Raw genomic sequence first — 21328 nt, 5'->3', positions numbered from 1 at the left:
CACTAAGTCATTACCATTCCCAATCTAATCATTGACACTAAGACATTACCATTTTCAATATAATCATTGACACTAAGACATTGCTATTCTCAATGTAATTATTGACACTAAGACATTACCATTCTCAATCTAACCATTTGTACTGTCTTGAATGGTGTGAATGTTGATTGAATGGTATTAAGGCCTCTTCTGGCCTTGATGTAGTGTTCTTGTATTCTTAATTAAACACATCACATATTATTGATAAAATAATCACAAACACCTCTCTGTCAGACAAATATTTATTACATCAAATAATAGTTCAGAAAGTAGGCAATCTCAGCCATAAAATAGCATCACGAATTATTTCATATCAAATACAAACTACATCCATAGAAAAAGCTCCAATTAGGTACTCATATTATTTAATCCAATTTCATAAAACAGAGACACCTCCATCTCTTGATACATCATGGCGCTAACTTACTAAAAAAAAACGTGGTCGTGTGATCAAAAATGGTACCTCTTTGCTTGACAATGTGTAAGACCCATTTTCACGTGAACTGAAATCATCTCGTCCATCTCACTCTAATCATAGTGTTACACCATTGACACTAAGACATTACCATCCTCAATCTAATGATTGTCTAACTGTTATCATTGGCACTAAGACATTACCATTCTCAATGTAATCATTGACACTAATACATTACCATTCTCCATCTAGACAAAATTTACATGGTCACAGTTTAAAAGTGAGGAAAGCAACAAACAACAATTAAATTTAAGAATCTATATTCAAATACAAACAGATGCTTAGATAATAATAAATAATTAATAATATAAATAAAAAATTAGTATAAAAAATATCAATAGTGCAACAACTTGTATTTTTTTTTTTTTTTTTGCATTTGCACAGTAACAGAACTGGTATAATAGAAAAATACAAAAGACATAAATGTGGGAGCCACCGCTGGGCCAAAGTAAAAACACAGCATATTTGTATTTTTTTAAGCATTGTTCACCCCAGCAGTAAATCTCTACATGGCAAAATAACAAAGCAAAATTTGAGTAATGGTTTAATAATAATAATGATGCTGAAGATAAAGGATGAGTGCAGTGTTTTCATAAACCCTATTACAACCTACTTTCCTCTATGGCAAAAAGGTGCCTGAGTTAATCTTTATAGTGCTTACAGGAGCACCCCGTTACGCCATCCTTGAAGATACCATTTGGCATGCAGTCGCCCCCCATGTGGGATAATTTTCCAACCCATCACAGCTGTTGAATGATAAGTATTTCTTCTATACTACCCACACCAGCCTCCAGCAGAACATTTTTTTAAGGTAGTTCTGCCAGTGTATGAAAGTTTGGTGAGAACTACTGCTTGGATATATATATATATTTAATTGTGAAACTTGAAAAAACTTCTTTTTTGAAACAAAACTAAATATGACTTTTATTACAACATAACACTAACCCTAATACTAACCTAGATGAAATGAAATAAATCTAGTAGCAATAATATAAAATGGTATTTTAAACAAAATCTAACTCACTACAAAAAACCTGTCTGTACAGTTTCAGATCCCTGGGTAATTTGCATTACACTAGACCATTTTTGTAATTTCACCATCCTCACTGCATATCCGCCAACCAATCGCTAATTTCTCAACGTTACCTTGGAAACACCCACACACACACACTCCATAACACTGCTATACACATTTTTATGAACATACATTATATAAACATTGTATAATTATGTCTTTATATAACATTTGTTTTATAATTATTTTATCTAAGTAATTGACTAAGTAATTGTAATCATCATCCTAAATATAATTTTGAGATCTTGTTTTCTAGTCTTAACATTATGAAAGATAACAATCTAAAAGGTTAATAGTTATTGAGCTAACAAACTAATATTAGAAAATGGTAAAATAAAAAAATCACTGAATACAATATATTTACAGGGTGCGTCAAAAAAAATGTATACACACTTTGAACTGTCATAGACAATTTATTTCCCGTTCTACAATGCTAAATTTCAGCACATGGAAAGCTTAATGTCTAATTAAAGTCAAAGTCATCAAGATAAGGCAGAGGAAATGGTTGGGAGGGAGGGGGTCTGTCAATGAACGTTGAATGGTGTAATATTGAGTTCTTACTTCCTGAAGTACTCTAGACACGTGACAAGACAAACACTATACGACTGACTCAAGTCTGTTCAGCAGACAACATGAAGTTTATTTTACTATAATAATAATAATATACTGCACTCCTTGTTAGTGCTACAAGTCAAGAAATAATAATCCTATCCGCATAACAGCGGTATCAAAAGTATCCAATACGTTAACAACAAATCATGTCTGCATCTCAGCGGGCAACACTGTGTAGAAATATAGATTAACTAATACATGTCTCAAAAGACCACTGGCAACAACTGCCCACAAGTTATTTTCTAACTGAAATTACTACAGACTTTTCTAAGTCGCTACTGTCCATCCCGGACTAAAATATACTTGACCACTCGGTCCAAAGAATAACACTTGACTTCTAACTTGACTTCACTTGACTGCTTTACTTGACTGACTGACTGACTTCAAAGTCAACTTTATTCATTCTACTTCCTGTTTTCTACATTAGGAATTCCACGTGTCTTTTAAACTATTAACATGATGTGAACTTTAGATCATGCAATGTCAACTAAGACTGTGACATTACGCCCTTTCCCTCAAAAAAAAAAGATTTTGTAAAAATCTTTTGAAATTTAAGTAATAATACTATTATATGTATAGTCACATCTTTTGAGAGAGAAATAATCCATACAAATGTACAATGTGTGCTATAATCTCTGGCACATGTCTTATCATGCCATCAAAAAATTTGATGAGACTAATATATGGTCTCATTTGACCTTACAATATTTGAAAAAATATTTGTCTGTGTAGACAATACTCATAGTTGTCAACATTACTCAAAAAGCAAGTGTTTCTTTACACAAAATTTCAAAGTAAATTCTCAATTTATCAAAAGAATGCTTTCAATATTAATTTTACAAAGGAATGAGCAGCCATGAAAAATGCTCGTATACAAATATACTTAGTTTATCCCATCAGGTTACATAATCAAATGAAAAATATTGACAATGGTTACATGGTCAAATGAAAAGATATTGACAATGTTCTTTAAAATAAATCAATGCAAGTGAAATGTATCTATAATAAATATTTATGTTGTCTCAATGGTTTATGTACAAAAATAATGGCAATGTTTTGACAATGCTACTAAATCATGAAAGTCAAGAAAATATATTCTTTAATGATGATTTATGAGGAACATATTTAAATCATCAAAGTCATAAGCATATTAAAGCATCAAGGTCGTTATCATGATATTCATTTGGCTCATATGTCTTACTGTGAGCACAAAAAGTTCTTTTAACATAAGTGTAAGTTACAATCTTCTCTCGAAAAAATGAATCAGCTTTTCACGTTATGTAACATCAAATATGTTACTTTGAGCCATTAATAGTGCTCTAATAGTCTTCATCACTCAAATACAATGTTCTATTCAAAAATCAAATATATTACTTTGAGCCATTAATAGTGCTCCAATAGTCTTCATGAATCAAGTACAATGTTCTTTCAAAAATCAAGTATATTACTTCGAGCCATTAATCATGCTTCGATAGTTTTCTCATATCCATACAATATTCTTCTCAAAATTAGTGTTATCATCACATAATATAAAATATACTGCTTGAGCCATCAATAATGCTGCAAAAGTTTTGTCATTAAATACAATCTTCTCAAAAAATATCAGTGTCTACATCACACATCATCAAATATATTACTTCACGAGCCATCAATAATGCTCCAATAATTTTCTCATATTAAATACAATCTTCTCAAAAAGTCAGTGTCTACGACACACATCAAATGTATTGCTTCACGAGCCATCAATAATGCTCAAATAATTTTCTCATATTAAATACAATCTTCTCCTAAAAAAATCAGCGATTACATCACACATTATATATATTACTTCATGAGCCATCAATAATGCTCCAATACTTCTCATATTAAGTACAATCTTCTATTCAAAGATTCAGTTTGCTTTACACAGTATCAATTATTTTTCAAGCCATCAGTAATGCTCAAATACATCTCACTAATTAAATACAATATTCTTTTCAAAAAATCATTGTTTGCATTACATATCATCAAGTGTATCGTTTCAAGCCTCGAATTAAGCTCAAATAGTCTTCAAAACTGATATGTGGGAAAAAATAAATTCATCAGTGAAGATCAATGTCACAGTCATATCTATACAATTTACAAAGGTTATGTACATTTGAAAAAATGAAAAATACATTTCAATAAATAGTGTCACATACTCAGGTTTTAATATGACTGCGTTCTGTTCAAATGGACTCTTGGAAAAATAATTTACACATATGCAAAAATTGGGCACATATGACCTTTTGAAGTGTCATGTGTACAAATACAATCAAAGTTATATGTAGAACAGATTCAATGAATTACACTTGTACTGGCTAATGAGTCCTTAACGGTGCTAGTCTTATGTAAAATAGTGTGATAATTATAGTTGTTGACTTATGTGAACAATGTCATTGTTTAGTTATATTACTGATATTTAGTGATTTTGTGATGGTGTTGTATCCTATTGTATAATAAACAAAATTGTATGTTGTGCTGCCCTATGTCTAGCTTGCTAACTACTTGTGTCATGTGTGTTTCCAGTTCTAATGTTACTGTTTCGTGATGCGTTGTCCAGCCCGTTTGTAAGTAATGGATAGGAATTATTTTCTAGAGTTGAGTTCATGAATGCTACATGTTCGTGTTCGTGAGTGTCGATGGTTGCGGCTGAGTTGTCATAACTGCTAGGGCGTCTATGGATTCTAATGGATTCTATTGTTGCTGTTACTTTGCCATCTGTTTGAAGTATTTCTGTTGTATCTGTTTCGTTCGTAGCCATCACGTCTGGATTGTCTGTAATAGTTCTGAAAGTTGTTGGTATTGTATTGCTGTCTTCTTTGATAGTTCTGGAAGTTGTAATTATCGTTGTTGGTGTTGTATTGCCTTCTTCTATCATTAGGGCTGTAACTTTGGTTTGCTCTGCTGTTTCTTCTGTTGTCATATTTATTGTCTCGATATGTGCCACTTTGATACTGGAAAGTGCTTCTGTTGATTGATCTACATTGGCTCTTTATGTGACCCTTTATGCCGCAGTTAAAGCAGGTTTTATTGTTGCTGCTGTATTTGAATTTACTTGAATCAGTGTTAATGGTGGCAGCTATTTGATGGTCTCTTCTGTCGATGGTGTGATTGGGATGGCTGTCTTTGAATAAATTCAGGTTAGTTATGAGTTCTGTTTCGTTTTTAATTTTCTTCTCTTTCAGGAAAGTGAAAATGTTGTCTGTAACATTCAATAGTACACTGTCAATTAAGAACATATCAATGATTTGGTCTGGTCTCGTCATATCACAGTTGGAGAGTTCAAGCCACTTTAAGATATTTTGCTTAATTTAAAAAATAATTCTGTTGTAATCACCGTTCTTTTGCAATCTGATGTCTCGAAAGAGTTTTCTGTAGTGGTCCTCGGATTTGCCAAAGTGTTCGAGGAGTCTGTTTTTCACAGCCTTGTAGTCAGTCTTTTGTTCGGGTGTCAGGGTGGCTATTATGTTCAGCGGTTCACCTGCAAGATTGGCGAGTAGGTGCTTGGCCATATCTCTAGGAGACATGTCATACGTTGAGGCTATGTGCTCAAATTGCACAATGTAGTTTTCAAGAGTTTCGTTTTTCTCATTGAACTTATGGAACTTCGAGACGTATGGTTTGGCTTGCTGTGTCAGTGGTTGTAATATGTTCGGATTCACTTTTGCAGCTTCCAGTTTAGCTAACTCAACTTTTCCCTCTATTTCTTTCTGATGCGCTCTTTCTGCCGCTCGTTCCGCTACTTCACGTTCTTTCTTCTTTAATTCATCCAATTCTCTTTCGATAAATTCTCTTTTCTTTTCACCCTTCAATTCCATTTCTCTGGCCAACTCCAAGATTTTATCATAGATAGACATTGTTGATAGGTATGGGTTTAGGCTTCAAGTGTGTATAATGTCAATAAATATTAAATAATCTTCAACGTGTATAAAGTCAACAAATATATAGGATTCCAATCTGTATGTAGTATTAACTGTGTAGTGAGTGCTTAGTTATCAAAATACAAATAATAATGTCTCACTTTGCATGTATCTTTGATATTTAAATAATAGATGGCCAATAAATGTGTTGAGTTTGTAATCAATGTGTGCCAAATACAATGTACAAATGAGTCAATAGTAATAAGTGTTGCGTCAAAATGTACCAACAAAATAATCAGAGTACGAGAAATGTGTCAATACAAAATAAGTACAAGAGCTCAAAAAATAAGGCTCTAATTCAAGTGATAGTATATATGTACACAATATTATTACTTCAAATATATCTTTGTAACATGTTATATGTGCAGTGAAAAAATGAAAAAAAAATTAATTAATGAGAGAATAAAGAGATAAATTAAAGTATAGGTGACGAACACAAAAACAATATAGATAACAATACAGTCTGCTTTAAAAGAAATCAATAAATAGAAGACTTTGACAAGAGAATCACAGATATGTAAATACAAGACTTACACAAACAAACAATATGAATACAAAGAGAAATCACACTACGATTGTACAAACAAAACTATATACCACTAAACAAAAAATTTCAAAATGATCTAGAAGTCCCTACCGAACAAGGCTGGTCTACTCGGACCTTATTAGGACTAGGAGAACAACAAGAAAATCCCTAAAGATCCCTATCAGATGAAGTGAAATGGAACGGAACAAATAAATTGTGCCGATTCAGTCTCAAAACATAAGACAGACCCACGCCGACCGCCCTTTAAGGTAACAAATATAAAAAATGAAAATCAATTTAATATGGTTCCAAGAGTTATCAATCACTAACTCTACATATAATCAACTTCAATTACTGCTATACCACAGCAAAATCAATGTACTTTATTAATCATATGAATATATTCAATCCTTAATTATAACTTACAGACTTTCTTTTGTAGACTGATGTAGATTAATCCTCTCTTGTAGCTTGTCAAATACAAATACAGCTTGAGTAGTTCAATAATAATCCATGGGTAAGGTAACTAAGTAATTCGATTGAGAATACACATCAATGTGAGCATCAAAGTAGTAGTAAAATAATCCAGTCATATGCCATAAGATGGCTCAAATGCTCAAGTAATGTCAAAAAATATTTCCTCTTGACCTTTACAATTAACACAAGTCCAACAGGTAATCCAAATAATCCAATAAGATAATCCAAAATGTAAGTGTAGTAATGCAGGCATGTGTTATTTCTTCGTCGTACAACGATGACTAGGAGAGCGCCAATAGGTACAAGTTAGTCCAACTTCAACGTCAAAGATCAATAATCCAAAAGTACTTGAACATTCGTATAAATAATCCAACAGTACTTAAGTGGAGAACTTCAGCTTAGATAATCCAAATATGTAAAGTCTCTGAAAAATTAGAATGACCATAAGTGAACAGAGGTCTAAATGAAAGACCTTCTGTATAGCAATGTAAGGTGAAACCTCGACAATGCAAGAGCGTGTCAAAAGTTGGTGACGAGCGCTCACGTGGAAACGATGTATCATCTGTCTTCAGGCGACGCCTTGAATTTTACACCCACACAAATGTATCAGCTGTCTTCGAGCGAAGCCTTGAGTTTTTCACCCACACAAATGTATCAGCTGTCTTCGAGCGATGCCTTCAGTTTTTCACCCACACAAATGTATCAGCCGTCTTCGGTTTCTGCCGATGGTGATGTCTCAAGATGTCGACAATAGTGGAGAAATAGGCATTGACCAGGTTTAAAATATACATATAAGATCTTTTTTTGTCCAGTAGATATAATGGTCAGTTTGTAGACTTCATCAAGCCCTAACTTGAGAACTGCTTGGTCAGACACAAACTGTGAAAGATGGAATGTGATAATATGAATATATATATATGAATACAATATTAAAGTGCTGACTTATTTATTACTAAAGCATCTCCAGATTTTCTTTTGCTAAGTCTTTCTTTTAACCAACTGCTGTGGCACAGCAGTAGGCTCTTTTTTTTTTCATTGCAAGTCTATGGTTATTTTTTAAAAATCTTTTTGTCTACCAACACTCTTTAAACTATTTCCCAGGTGGATTCCCTACTTTAAATTTCTGTCTGTTAACATTTCAGCAAAGGTACAAGATATGAATACATTGCTTATGTCCTGAGAATGTTCTGCATTAGACACTTTAGGCCTTCTCTGCTACTCTATCACCTAAATAAATTAAGTTATGCTTCTTTTCCTTGCTCTTTGTTTCACTGCCAAGTTTGATACTTAATACAAAAAGAGTCAAAGGAATTCATCAGATTAATTTAATATTTAAAAATAGAATTGACTCACCATTAGCTGTCCCAATGAATGAACCATAATGTCAGGTTGACCATTAACCCTATCTTACTGTACCAGACATTCATGCTTGTTAGTTTAGCCTAAAGATAACAATGGTAGTGATATTTAGCTGCAAACATTTTACTAAATTTATATAACTGGTAATAAATTATTGTTAAAACAAAAGAAAGTCCATAGAAAAGAGATACAAATAAAACATAAAACAGTCTAATTTAAAACTAAATAAAATGATTAATTAACACATTCTTTTTAAGACTGGATGGCTGCCTGGTTGTGCAGTATGCACACTGGATTATCTTTCACAATGGTGGGAAGCGTGGTCGAGAGGCCAAGTGCGCTTGAACTTGGCTTGGCTACCTAGAAGGGGGCTCGAGGTTCGACACCCGACTCGGGCAGAGATGTGTTTACTGAGCGCCCAAAGGCAGCACAGAAAACCAACTCCTAGATACCCCCTCCCCCCCACCGGTCCACAAATGAGATTGGACCAAAAAGCGCTCTGAGCATGCTATAAGCATGAAAGTAGCGCTTTATAAAAGCTATAATAATAATAATAATGGTGCCAGGTTCATATTCTGCCAGCTGACATCAAACTTTTGAATTCATTTGTCAGTAATTATATTTTCTTTTTTTTTTTTTAAATACAAGCCTCATGCAATAGCAGTCTTTAACTTTTTCTTTATTGTTATAAATTATTTTAAGCAGAAGAATCTAATGAAATATACTTACAAAACTTCCTTTAAGATTTCAAGTTAAAAGTTGTGGGTGAACATCATCCCAGGGAATACCAGGACCTATACAGATAGAGTGGTCATGAGTCTGAAATACAAATAAAGTGATTGTGTCTGAAAAACTTTTTTCTTTTATTAATCAGAGTTAATATGTCATCTAGATATGTCAAATAGATAAGTTTTCCAACCTGTAGGTATGTCTGACAGATGTGTCATAAAGAGTCTTACAGTCTAGTAATGTAACATGCTGACAAATTTTTTCTTTAGAATCTTAAGGGGAGGGGAGGGAGGTAAGAAGAGTGCTTTTAAGAAATTATTACTCACTATGGTTTCAATTACAATGGTCAGGTCAGTTCATCAGGGCTGATCAATCCAACATAAGATCCACTATTTGGTAATTTACCTACGCCACTGTCATGCTTTAAATATTTCCAGCCAATAGAAGTAAATTGAGTTGTATGTGTTGAGAAAGGAAGACAAAAAAATGTTTGTAAAATGTTTCACATATTTTAGTTGTTCCTTCAGAGTTGAAGATAATTTACTTCCTAGTCCTAACTTCCAGCAGGATGACAGCAGGCAGGGTATTAACCCAGGACCATCGAGAAGTCCAAACAATATACCACACGACCAGGCAGCCAGCCTGTATGTATTATAAGTGTGATTCAATATGTTATAAATCTATATTTTATATATGTTATAAGTGTGATTCAATTTGTTTAAAACTACAAAATTCATTTTTTTTTAGGTTTACTGTTTTTGACAGTCAAAATAGTGGTTTACATTTTTTTCCCACCATTTAAGAATTCCGATTACAATACAAAATTAAAAAAAATAGAAAAAAAAAACCACATACACACATACAAAAGATTTGTAAAAAGCCTTGGCAGTCACATCAAACATTTTTTCAAAACCAACAACATGCATATCCTTGATACAAAACACACACACTGGTCATTTTAGCCATAAGAGATGTACCTGTTACCAGATGTACCAGTAAGGTTGATTGGCTGTATTGTTAAAGATTAAAAGCAAACCATTATCCATACAGATCTAGTTTCACTAGAGAAAAGATTTTTTTTCTTGGTATCCAAATTCTTATGTATAAGATTTCTATAATGTGTCTTCTTTTTACTATAACATGCTCAGTACACTTTTATTGTATAAATACGGTAAGGGTTATATAATTAGGCTCTAAATGAAAGATTTACCTGCTTTCCATATGAAGGGAGGGAGGGGGCAAACATTATAGTTTTGGTTCTAATGCAGTCATAAGACCATATCTAGTATGACAGTCGACAGTAGAAACTTGCAATTAGATTCCATTATAGTTTCGGTTCTAATGCAGTCATAAGACCATATCTAGTATGACAGTCGACAGTAGAAACTTGCAATTAGATTCCAAGCAATAGTTCTACAAGTATATAGTGAATTTAAGATGTAGCACATAAATTATAATTTCCAAAATCTAAACATAATTTTTCTATTGCACAAAGTTATCCAGCTAGAGCTAAATTTTAAAGTAAGAGGCAATTCACAGTTGGAAACATATGAAAATATAAAGTAAAAATATTAATGTCCATCATGCATCAGGTTTAATTACAAAATGAGGATACTGAACACTTCAAGAACTTTAAATATTTCCTTTTCCACAACCAAGGTAACCAATCGAGCCTAGTAGGAAGCGTGGTCAAGAGGCCAACTACGCTTGAACTTGGCTTAGCTTGGCTGCCTATGAAGGGGGCAAGAGGTTCGACACACAACTTGAGTTGAGTTGTGTTTACTGAGTGCTTTAAGGCAGTTAGAAAACCTACTCCCACTGGTCCACAAATGAGATTGGACCATAGTGCTCTGAGCATGCTATAAGCATGAAAGTAGCACTATATGAAAGCCATAATTTATTTATATAGTAAATATTTAGGGTTAGAAACATGCTTACAATTCAAGTAGATTTCCTTATTGAATGACACTACAAAATGTAATCATGTATAATCAGGATATTCTTCTTTGTTTTTATTATTCATTAACTTCAACAGACCTACTTTTTTTTCAGTGTCAGAGCAGAAGCACCAACAAATGTTTCATTTTTTAAAATCTTTTTTAAAAAAAAGACTCACAACATAGCAAGTAAACTGCTTTACTATCGAAGTTAGTGGAATTAATTTAGGTGAATAGATAGTTCCAAACAGGATGCATGCCATAGTTTTACTTCTTCTAGACTTAATCATTATTTCAATTTATCAGACAATAGTTACCCAGATAACGATCCTGACTGCCAGGTCGTGCAGTTTGCGCGCTGGACTGTCGATCGGATTTATCGATGGTCTCTAGTTCAAACCCTGCCTGCTCCCATCCCCCGTCACCCTGAGGGAGGTTTGGACTAGGAAGTAAACTATCTTCAACTCTGAAGGGACATCCGAAACATGTAAAACAATTTACAAACATTCCAAAGATAAATACATGTTAAATTAGTTATAACTTATGAAGACATATAGCTATTGACATAGTTTTGATTTAAATTTGAGGATAAAATGTAAAAACAAAAAAACCTTCATTAAAATTATAACAAATAGATAGTTGTATATTCTATAGCCCCATTTTCTAAAAGATCAATAGCAAATATTCTTTTTTTTATGCTTTGTTTAAGCCTGCTTAGCATACTTTATAAAAGTGCATAATTTGACTATAGTAAGTATTGCTTATAATATTAGCCTTTTCTTGCATCAAAGTAAATCAGAAATATTATTTTAAAATCAATTGTTGATTTAACATAATCATCAATTTAGTGGCTCAGAAAAGAAAAAATGTCTGAAAAAATGATTATAATTTTTAGAATAGTTGCGGATTAAAATGTAATAAGAATGCCTTTTAAAACTTGCAATCTATAGGGCTTGCTAATAAAAATACCAAAGAGTGGAGATCTATCACAATGTGAGAAATGGCGAGGCATCACTTTGCTGTCAGTACCAAGCAAGATTTTTAGCAGAATCCTACAAAACAGAATAAAGGGAGCATGTGATGAACACCTAAGGGAAGAACAAGGCGGATTCAGAAAAGGGAGATCTTGTGCTGACCAAATAGCTACATTCAGGATAATTGTAGAACAATGTGTCGAATGGCAATCTCATCTCTATGCAACTTTTGTTGACTTTGAAAAAGCTTTTGATAGTGTCGACAGAGAATCTATTTGGACTGTAATGAGACATTATGGGATCCCCAATAAAATAATAACCATAATCAAGAACCTTTATGATGGTTTCACCTGCCAAGTAACCCACTGTGGCAAGCTGTCAGAGGAATTTCCAGTCACAACAGGAGTCAAACAGGGATGTCTTCTTTCACCACTCCTGTTCCTTCTAGTACTGGATTGGGTCACAAAAGAAGCCTACTCTAACGCAGGGAAAGGAATCCAATGGACTCTCATACAAAAGCTGGAAGATCTGGAATTCACTGATGACATAGCCCTATTATCACACAGACTACAGGATATGCAAGAAAAGGTCACAGCTTTAAGCGAAGTAGGAAAAAGAGTAGGCCTCAAAATAAACCACCAAAAAACTAAAGTACTTAAAGTAAACAATAAACAAAGTGGAGACATAGTATTGAATTCTCAGACAATAGACCAAGTAGAAAATTTTATATACCTTGGGAGTGTAGTCAGTATATCAGGTGGAACAGATGAAGACATTAAACGCCGTATAAATCTAGCCTGTCAGACATTTACACAGCTAAAACCAACCTGGAAATCTCCTTACATCTCAAACAAGACTAAACTAAGAATCTTTAACTCTAATGTCAAGGCTGTCCTACTGTATGGCTCTGAATCATGGTGAACAACTGAAGCCACAACAAAAAAAATACAGACCTTCATCAACAGATGCCTGAGAAATATCCTAAAAATACACTGGTATGACAAAGTAGAAAACACCAAACTGTGGGAGATGAGTGGACAGAAAAATATAGAAGTGCAGATCTTAGAGAGGAAGTGGAGATGGATTGGTCACACCCTTAGAAAAGATACAAGCAACAGAGCTAGGCAGGCCTTAGAGTGGAACCCCCAGGGAACAAGACGCAGAGGAAGACCAAAAAGAACATGGCGACGCAGTGTACTTGAAGAAGCAGAGAAGACCGGGAAGAGCTGGGACACCATCAAAAAGCTAGCAAGAGACCGTGGAGAGTGGCGTGTTTTTGTTGAGGCCCTATGTTCCATAAGGAACTCAAAGGAGTGATGATGATGATGAATCTATAGGGCAGATGATGTAAATGTCATCTGTTTCAGTGGCCTACAGTTATAAAGGTATCATGATATGGCCAGCACAATGATAAACCTTCTTTACTTCCCCAACTAATGTCATTAGAATTGCATGGACTTGAGGCACTCTAAGATCCTGAAATTCAAAAACAATCTTCACCAAGATTTGAACCTGAAAACTCTAGCTTAAAAGCAGTTGCACTTAACCACTTAGCAAGTCCTCCCCCCCCCCCCATATTAAAAAATCAAATGTTCCATTATGAATCAGCACATCATCATTTGCAGAGAGAATTGCTGCCAATCTTCTGACTATACAGGATATAGCTAGCTTAAGTACAATAGAGATAACTTTATTCAAGAATTTTTAACTTTGGCTGAATGTGCATTGTGACAAGCTAATTCAGGAACTGGCTTATACTGTAACATTTATTTAAATATTTTAGACTAAAATTACAACTCTTATACACTAAAATAAAATGTTATTTCATTCACTATGTCATTATGTTATGGAGTGTTTACCCTGGCCCAGCATCCTCCTCCTTTTGCAGCATTACATGTACTGTAATCTTCAGGGGCCCAAAGACTTTTTCCAGTGATGTAAGCCTCCAGAGAATCATATGTTCTTGGATAATGGCAGCTGTGAACAGAATCACTTTTGCATAACACTTTCCAAAATGTACAAACTATTTAAATATATTAATATATGCCTTTATTCTAAAAACAACCTCATAATAATATACTTATTCTTTTAAAAGTTTCATAGAATTTATTACATGCTAGATATCCTTATATGTTCACCTAGATGTCTACAAGCTAGCAGAGCTGTTTGTTAGAAAGTTGATTAGGTCTTTCCAAACTCAGCCACTTTCAAAACTTAATAAATAGTGAACAATAAACAAGTTACACCTAAAATAAAAATGCCAACAAAAGAGCTATTCAGGCTTCAGATGGGAACCCACAGACACAAGGCACAGAGGAAGACCAAAAAGAACAGGACAAACACAATCTTCATTTCTTCTAGATTACAGGCATTACTTCAAAAGAGAATATAATTATGTCCTATGCATTTCATGATCAATCTAGTCATGCATGTTAATAAGTTACTTCAACTCTACTAAGTCATTGGTTTTCCTGGCTGATTGAGGCATCCCATTCCACTCTCTAATGGCATTAGGGAAAATTGAAAATAATTATGTGGTGTTGTCTTTTTATCTGTTTCTATCTCGTCATCACTAGTTTTGGGGAGTAAAAAACTTAACCAACATACCCAATAGCATAAACAGATTTAGCTCATTTTTTTTTTTTATCTTTTAAAATGTCATGAGCAATATCCCATCCTCCATCATGTGCTATAATTAAAATATTTTTAAAAGCCATTTAAATCCCAAGCCCGGGTGAAAAAGGAGGAGGGTTTGGCGTGGGGCTAGCAACCCCACCCTGTAAAACCACTATTGCTACAGAAACGGCAAACTCGACACACCAGGTGGGAGGAGGCTTCAGACATTGCCAGTGACAGATCTTTATGGAGACAGCTTGCCGCCCAATGCGCCGAACGGCGCGGGAGGACCTAAGTCTAAAGTAAGTTTAAATCTAATGCATTTCTCAAAGTCTGCAAATAGAGAGATAACAAAGATGTCTGGTAAATGTTGTATGCAGACCTTCTAACAGAACTAATAATTTCAAAAACAAAAAATGATTTGGAAAATAGGACCCTAAATATACAATCTGTTGAATTTCAATAATCAATTTATTTATGAACCATCTGGTTTATTATATATTCAAAAAATATTTTGATAAGTTTAAAAGTTATAGAAGATTGTCCTTATGATCACTTGAGAAAAAATGTCAATATACATTAAAAGTCAGAATACTTTTTATATCATTTCTACAATGATTCCCTATAGAATAAGTGATGCCTTTTGATGACAAGAAACTATTCTTTAACTCTTTGACAACTATCAGATACATCCAATATGATCTGGTAAAAACAAAGATCTTCACTTTTTCCAAAAATATACAAGTATTATTATACAGTATGTCTTATAAAGATAGTATAGTATAAAATGTAGACAATTATCTTTATAATAAGTCCCAAGATAAGTTAGGAATGCAGTATTTCCCGTGGCTGTGCAGCCCCAGCTGAGACCTACATATTTATATAATCAACACTATAGCCTCTCTCATTCCATATCTGATGAAGATAAATTAAAATTAGTTGTTAGATTTATACAAAGTCCCTGTGGGGCTGAGGGGCATACACCAGTTGGCTAACTTTCTAGGGGGATGGATTTAGAATTCCAGTAAGCACCATACATATTCATAAGTTTTCAATTTAGATTTGGCTTGAGCTATGTTGCAGAAAGGGTTAAGTAAGGGTTGGAAACAGCATGGAAATCTTCTCCCAAATACTGCTTCTCCCCACATGTTCCCCAAAGAGCTTAAACTGAGCACTGAGCAAGCTTTATGTTATGATAAACCAAAGAAAAATAATAAATAAATAAACATCTAAATTTCATTCAACAGAAAAGTAAAATCTAGACAGTCAACTGTTAATTAAGGCTAGTAGAAACTAGAACAAATATGTTTTTTTTTTATGTTGCTATCTTGACTAAGGTTAACTCATTTGACACAGAGGGCATTTCAAACCCAAGCAAAGGGGCATAGCACTTGTAATACATATTAACATAAACTTTTTCATATAGAGTTAAATATAAATATCTTTATATTATGAACTAAACTGTGTATATGTAATAGAGACCAAAAAAAAAACAAAAACAGTCTAGAGAAAACCAATACATAAGACCATAGAAAGTGTATGGGCAGCTACGGAAACTTACCCCAAAGTAGTCTATTGTTAAATTATGCCTTCTTTTAGCTCCAGTAATCCATCCCTTCTTTGTCTACTCAATCAATCATATACACTCTGGACTATCGTTTGGTGGTCTCCATGATCCTAGGTTAGACCCCTGCCTGCTGCCACCCCACATCTTCTTGTGGGACGTTCAAGCTAGAATGTAGTTGTTTTCAACCCTGAAGGAACATCTGAAACATGTAAAACATTTTTACAATAATCAGAATGGGTCACCACAATTTAGATCCTGCACACATAATTATTCCAGACTCATCATAGATAATCAGTAAGTCAAAGTTAATAAGTAAATACTGTTTGCATCAATTTAATTTAACTGAAAAAAACAACATTATTACATTATAATAAATATGTCATAGAAAAAAGCAGTTTTAATATCATAATCAAGAAATTACTATTTTTCTCAAATTTACCTTAATTATAAATAGTCTAAGATTTCATTCCCCTGAATCTCTGGATAGTTGACAAAGTAGTTTTGAAGTTGCCTAGGAAAATTTTTTTTTAGGAATTAGTTTCAAAAAGATCAAACTCATGCCTGTAATAAACCTTCCTCAGTTACCAGTACTATAAAAAAAAAATCCTATATTTGGTACCATGGGGTCAGTTTAAGCTTTATTAGTCTCATTGTAATTTTTTCATCTATGTTTTGAATTCTCTGAATTCTCTTAATTAAATAACATTAAATCTCTAAAATCAGTGGCCTGACTTTTAAACTTATCTTAAGCTTACTTTATCAACTCTATGCAGTCTCATTTATTCTATTTTACATGTTGTTGTGTTTTTTTTAAAGCATCAAATTTACATAAAGAAAAAAATAATATCTTTTTGATGTATTTTTTTTTTTTTGCCTTTTTATTATGTTTTTCTTTTAATAAGCCTACATAGATCTCTATATATATTTTGAACTTCCAAATTACAGCAGCAGTTTTTTGTTTAGAAGCCATAATGATATTATGCACTATGCACATTACCAAATTAGTTAATTTAATTAGGTTTGGACAAAGATGTAAATTAGATTTATATAGATCTTTACCTTTACCTATCCCTTAGTCTGTTGGACCGTTGGGGCACCAGGCAAGATTTGTTGACCGTCTTTCTCCATTCCTCCCTTTTTTTGCCTTGTTTAGAACCTCTCTCAATGACAGGCCTGTCCATTCTTTAATGTTGTCCTCCCATCGCTTTTTCTGTCTGCCTCTTCTTCTTTTCCTGGCACTGTTCCCTGAAGGAAGGTCTTTGCGAGCCCCGTAGATCTTGTAATGTGACCAAAGGTTTTAAGCTTTCGTCTTTTCACAATAGTTAGCAGGTCGTCATGGGCTCCGATCGCTACAGTAACCCTGTCTCTGATTTCTTGGTTTGTGATGCGGTCTTTGAATGTGATGCCTAGGATCCTTCTGTAGCATCTCAATTCCATTGCTAGGATCCTCCTCTCAAGCTCTGCATTCAACGTCCACGACTCGCAAGCATATAAAATGTGGCCATGACCAGAGAGCGCATCAGTCTGATTTTGGTGCCGAGGGTTAAGCCCTTATCTTTCCATATTATTTTAAGTTTTGAAAGGGCTGCTGTGGACTGTGCTATTCGGGCCAATAATTCCGGTTTTGTTCCCTCATCTGAGACAATAGCTCCGAGGTATTTGAAGCTGTTAACACTAGTTAGCTTTTCACCTCCAATACTGATACTTCTTTTAAAGCCCTGATGGCTATTGGTCATAATTTGAGTTTTTTCGGCATTTATTTGCATGCCATATGCTGCGGCAGTCTTGTCAATGCGCATCACCAGGTCAGCTAGTTCTTCTTCTGTCCCTGCTAGGCCATCAATGTCATCTGCGAAGCGCAAGTTAGTAATTCTTCTTCCTCCAATGCTAACAGTACCTTCATAGCCCTCGAGGGCATCTTCCATTATCCTTTCAAGGAAGATATTGAAGAGTGTTGGTGACAGTAGGCAGCCTTGTCTCACTCCAACTGTGGTTTTGAACCAGTCCCCAATATTATTGTTGAAGTACACCGCACTCTTGGCATCCTTGTAGAGGTTCTGGATAACTTTGATTATGTTTTTATTAATGTTGTACTTTTCCATTGTCGCCCAGAGTGCTCCGTGCCATACTCGATCGAAAGCTTTCTTGAAATCAATAAAGACATGGAAAAGATTCTCTTGGTGTTGGAGATATTTCTCACAGTGTATTCTGAGGTTTAGGATTTGCTCTGTTGCGCATATATAGATCTGGAGTCTAGTAATCTTTAATTCATAACATGTTACGATGACTGGTAATCTGATTATAATTATGACATGTCACATGGTGTAAAATAAAAATGATAAGATTCAACTTGGCAGAATTTAAGTCATTGCATGACTAGAATACTAGATGATAAAAAAAGTAGATGCATGACGCGTAGCCATAGGACATAACGTCATAATCATCTTCTTTTTCTACACTAGATATCTGTCTAGTCGTCTAGATCTAGATCTATCTATAATCAATAGTAAATATTCTAAATTTATGATAATAATTTAAATAATTATTTTTTTATTTTATTATGTAAATTACTTACCCCACAATCATTATTTATATCCATATTCTACAGCTGAAACATTAATATTCCCATTAGAATCTTATTCTATTAAAGCCTACACATAAGCCTAAATATGTTCCATTTTGAAGGCTAGCAAAAAAAAAACGTAATTTTCAAAAAATCTAAAAAATTCATTCCAACATGCGTAAACACCTAAAAATAGCTTCATTATCGCTCTTCTAGGTCAGAGTTAGTAAATTTATAAATAATTTCTTTAAAAACTAGCAGTGCGTGCGTAAACGAAACAACCCAAAATCGGCGACTGTCGGCGCCTTCGACATAGAGGTCACGCTTTAGTTGTCTACCTTCAGTGAAGTCCAGAAGGGCGTCGACGCCGTAGGCGCCATTATCCCATTGGTGGTTAGAAAGGCTTTTATCTAACTACCAGGCCTGGACGTGGGGCTCTTCACCCCTGTCCTGTCTGAGGGCTCCCAACGGTAGACGGTCATATCGATTGACTGGGCCAGACCGGATCGTTACGTCAGGGCCGGTCCTAGCGATTGCGGGGCCCTATGCGAAACGGATAGTGCGGGGCCCAGTCTGGCAAGGATAATAAGTGCAAATTGCATTTTATTCATTCTTTACCAAGTAAAATACCTCGAGCAAGTTAACTTTACGAACCTTGCGTGTAGCGAAGTCATACAGTATATTCTCAAAATTTTGTTTCTTGCATAGATCACGCTTAAAAGCAATAGCAAATATTGCTAAATTGTTCAATATATCTTCGTGAATTGTTGACCTCAAGTAATTGAATGACATCCCAATATGACAATTTTGTCTTTTTTTTCAGGAAATTTCTTGAGCCCGTAGAAAATCCGGATACCGAGGGAACCCTGAAATATAAGTTGTAATGGTTTATTTTAATAATATACACTTAATATTAGCGCGGGGCCTATGAAAGTGCGGGGCCCACTGCTGCCGCATAGGTTGCAGTGGCCTAAGACCTGCCCTGCGTGACGTGTACACAGCGCACAGTCCCCGTTCCTGGGCCCCACTCGCTACAAGTGGCCGAGAACAGTGCTAACTGAGGGGAGCTTGTCTCATATTCCTATACTGTAACCGCCACTGTTCCGTGCAAGGACCGCCACTCCAGCTAACGGGACACTGATGACGGCCCCTTTGTGGAACGGCGTGACGGACTTATTGGACTGGGTTCCGGGCGTTTTTTCCATCCCAACCCCGAGTGAGAAAAAAAAAAAAGCTCACCCAGGGAAGCCCGGCCGGGCCTGGTTCGCTACACGTAGGCCTACTTAGACTATCTAGTTTCCACCACTAGACGTTTCCACCGGAGGGCCACGCTGAGGCGACGGGTAGCTGGAATTTCCTCCGGCTAGTTGACCACCAGTAGCGGCGACTCCCGGCAACTCTAGTTGTCAAATGGTTAAATATTGACTCTATAGCTTGCCATGTTTGTGTTTCAGACGTCAATAAGATAAACTTCTTGCGGAAGTAATCTTTTTTTTTGTAATTCGTATTTATAATTTTAAGTTCTCACTTCCTGGTCTTCGCTTTAAATGCTCTAAATTTTAAATTATCTCGAATTATGTAATTTGAGATCGATCTAAGTATGGGGGAATACTAACAAAACAAATATAGATCAATAATCTAGGCCAGGCCCTAGGCTATGCTGACATAGTTTGAACGTAGAATTTGTATACGCTATTAACTTCCCCACATTTTAACATGTTCAGATGATTCGTTTAAAAATGTTTTTTTCATTGAAAAAGTCAATGTGATAGATAAATAGATACATTTTTTACAGGAATTTAAGTTTGTAATGAACATATTGGATTTCAGAATACGCACATAGATTACTTTGAGTGATCTTGCTCCTCGTCAGCAATGCAAATTACTTGGAACAAAAAGGTCTTTCAGAAGTACTGGATACACTATCTGGACAAGAATAGGAACATAAAAAAGGCAAAATATGAAAATACTTTTTAAAAAGCTTTTCTATGGTATGGGGAAGAACTCCACATTCGCAACTATAAATTTCAATATTGTAAAAGGAAAGTTTCCCTTTCAGACCTTGCGATCTATGGGACAGATGATGTTAAGGTCATCTGTTTCTATGGCCAACTTTTAACGAGCAGGGTGTCATGAGGCCAGCACAATGACCAACCGCCTTTACTTTCCCAAATTAAGTCAGGTCACCATTAGATTTGGGTGGACCGAAATTCAAAATCCCAGTCTTCACCAAGATTCGGACCCAGGACCCTAGGTTTGGAAGCCAAGCTCTTAACCAATCAGCCACCACGCCCCAGTACAAATTTGTTATTTATTTTGTTATTGATTCATGTATTTTCTTCGCCAAGGAATAATTGTGCAAAAGTTTCACTCAACTTGATCCAAGAATGGGAATGGGTGAAATGACATGTTCAAACTTTTTACCAGACAAGAGTTGG

At 34.8% G+C, this 21328-nt stretch overlaps 1 long non-coding RNA gene across 5 annotated transcripts; it reads right to left on the bottom strand.

The window, feature by feature from the left end:
* Window positions 1–267: 267 nt before the first annotated feature.
* LOC129926395 (uncharacterized) lies at window positions 268–19334 on the bottom strand. Of its 5 annotated transcripts, none has more exons than XR_008778041.1 (9): window positions 18903–19325; window positions 16767–16838; window positions 16322–16526; window positions 14004–14121; window positions 11488–11636; window positions 9560–10646; window positions 9234–9323; window positions 8499–8587; window positions 268–8024 (listed from the first exon to the last, which is right to left on the bottom strand). It is a non-coding gene; the product is annotated as an uncharacterized LOC129926395 (long non-coding RNA). The 5 variants fall into 5 exon arrangements; XR_008778043.1 differs by having other exon boundaries at window positions 9560–10210; window positions 18903–19316; XR_008778040.1 differs by having other exon boundaries at window positions 9560–11636; window positions 18903–19333.
* Window positions 19335–21328: the final 1994 nt, after the last annotated feature.

This window comes from Biomphalaria glabrata, chromosome 5 (assembly GCF_947242115.1).
Source record: "Biomphalaria glabrata chromosome 5, xgBioGlab47.1, whole genome shotgun sequence".
NCBI classification, from domain to species: Eukaryota; Metazoa; Mollusca; class Gastropoda; family Planorbidae; genus Biomphalaria; species Biomphalaria glabrata.
The sequence above is the reverse complement of the archived record's forward strand: the minus strand, read 5'-3'. Positions and strand labels throughout refer to the sequence as shown.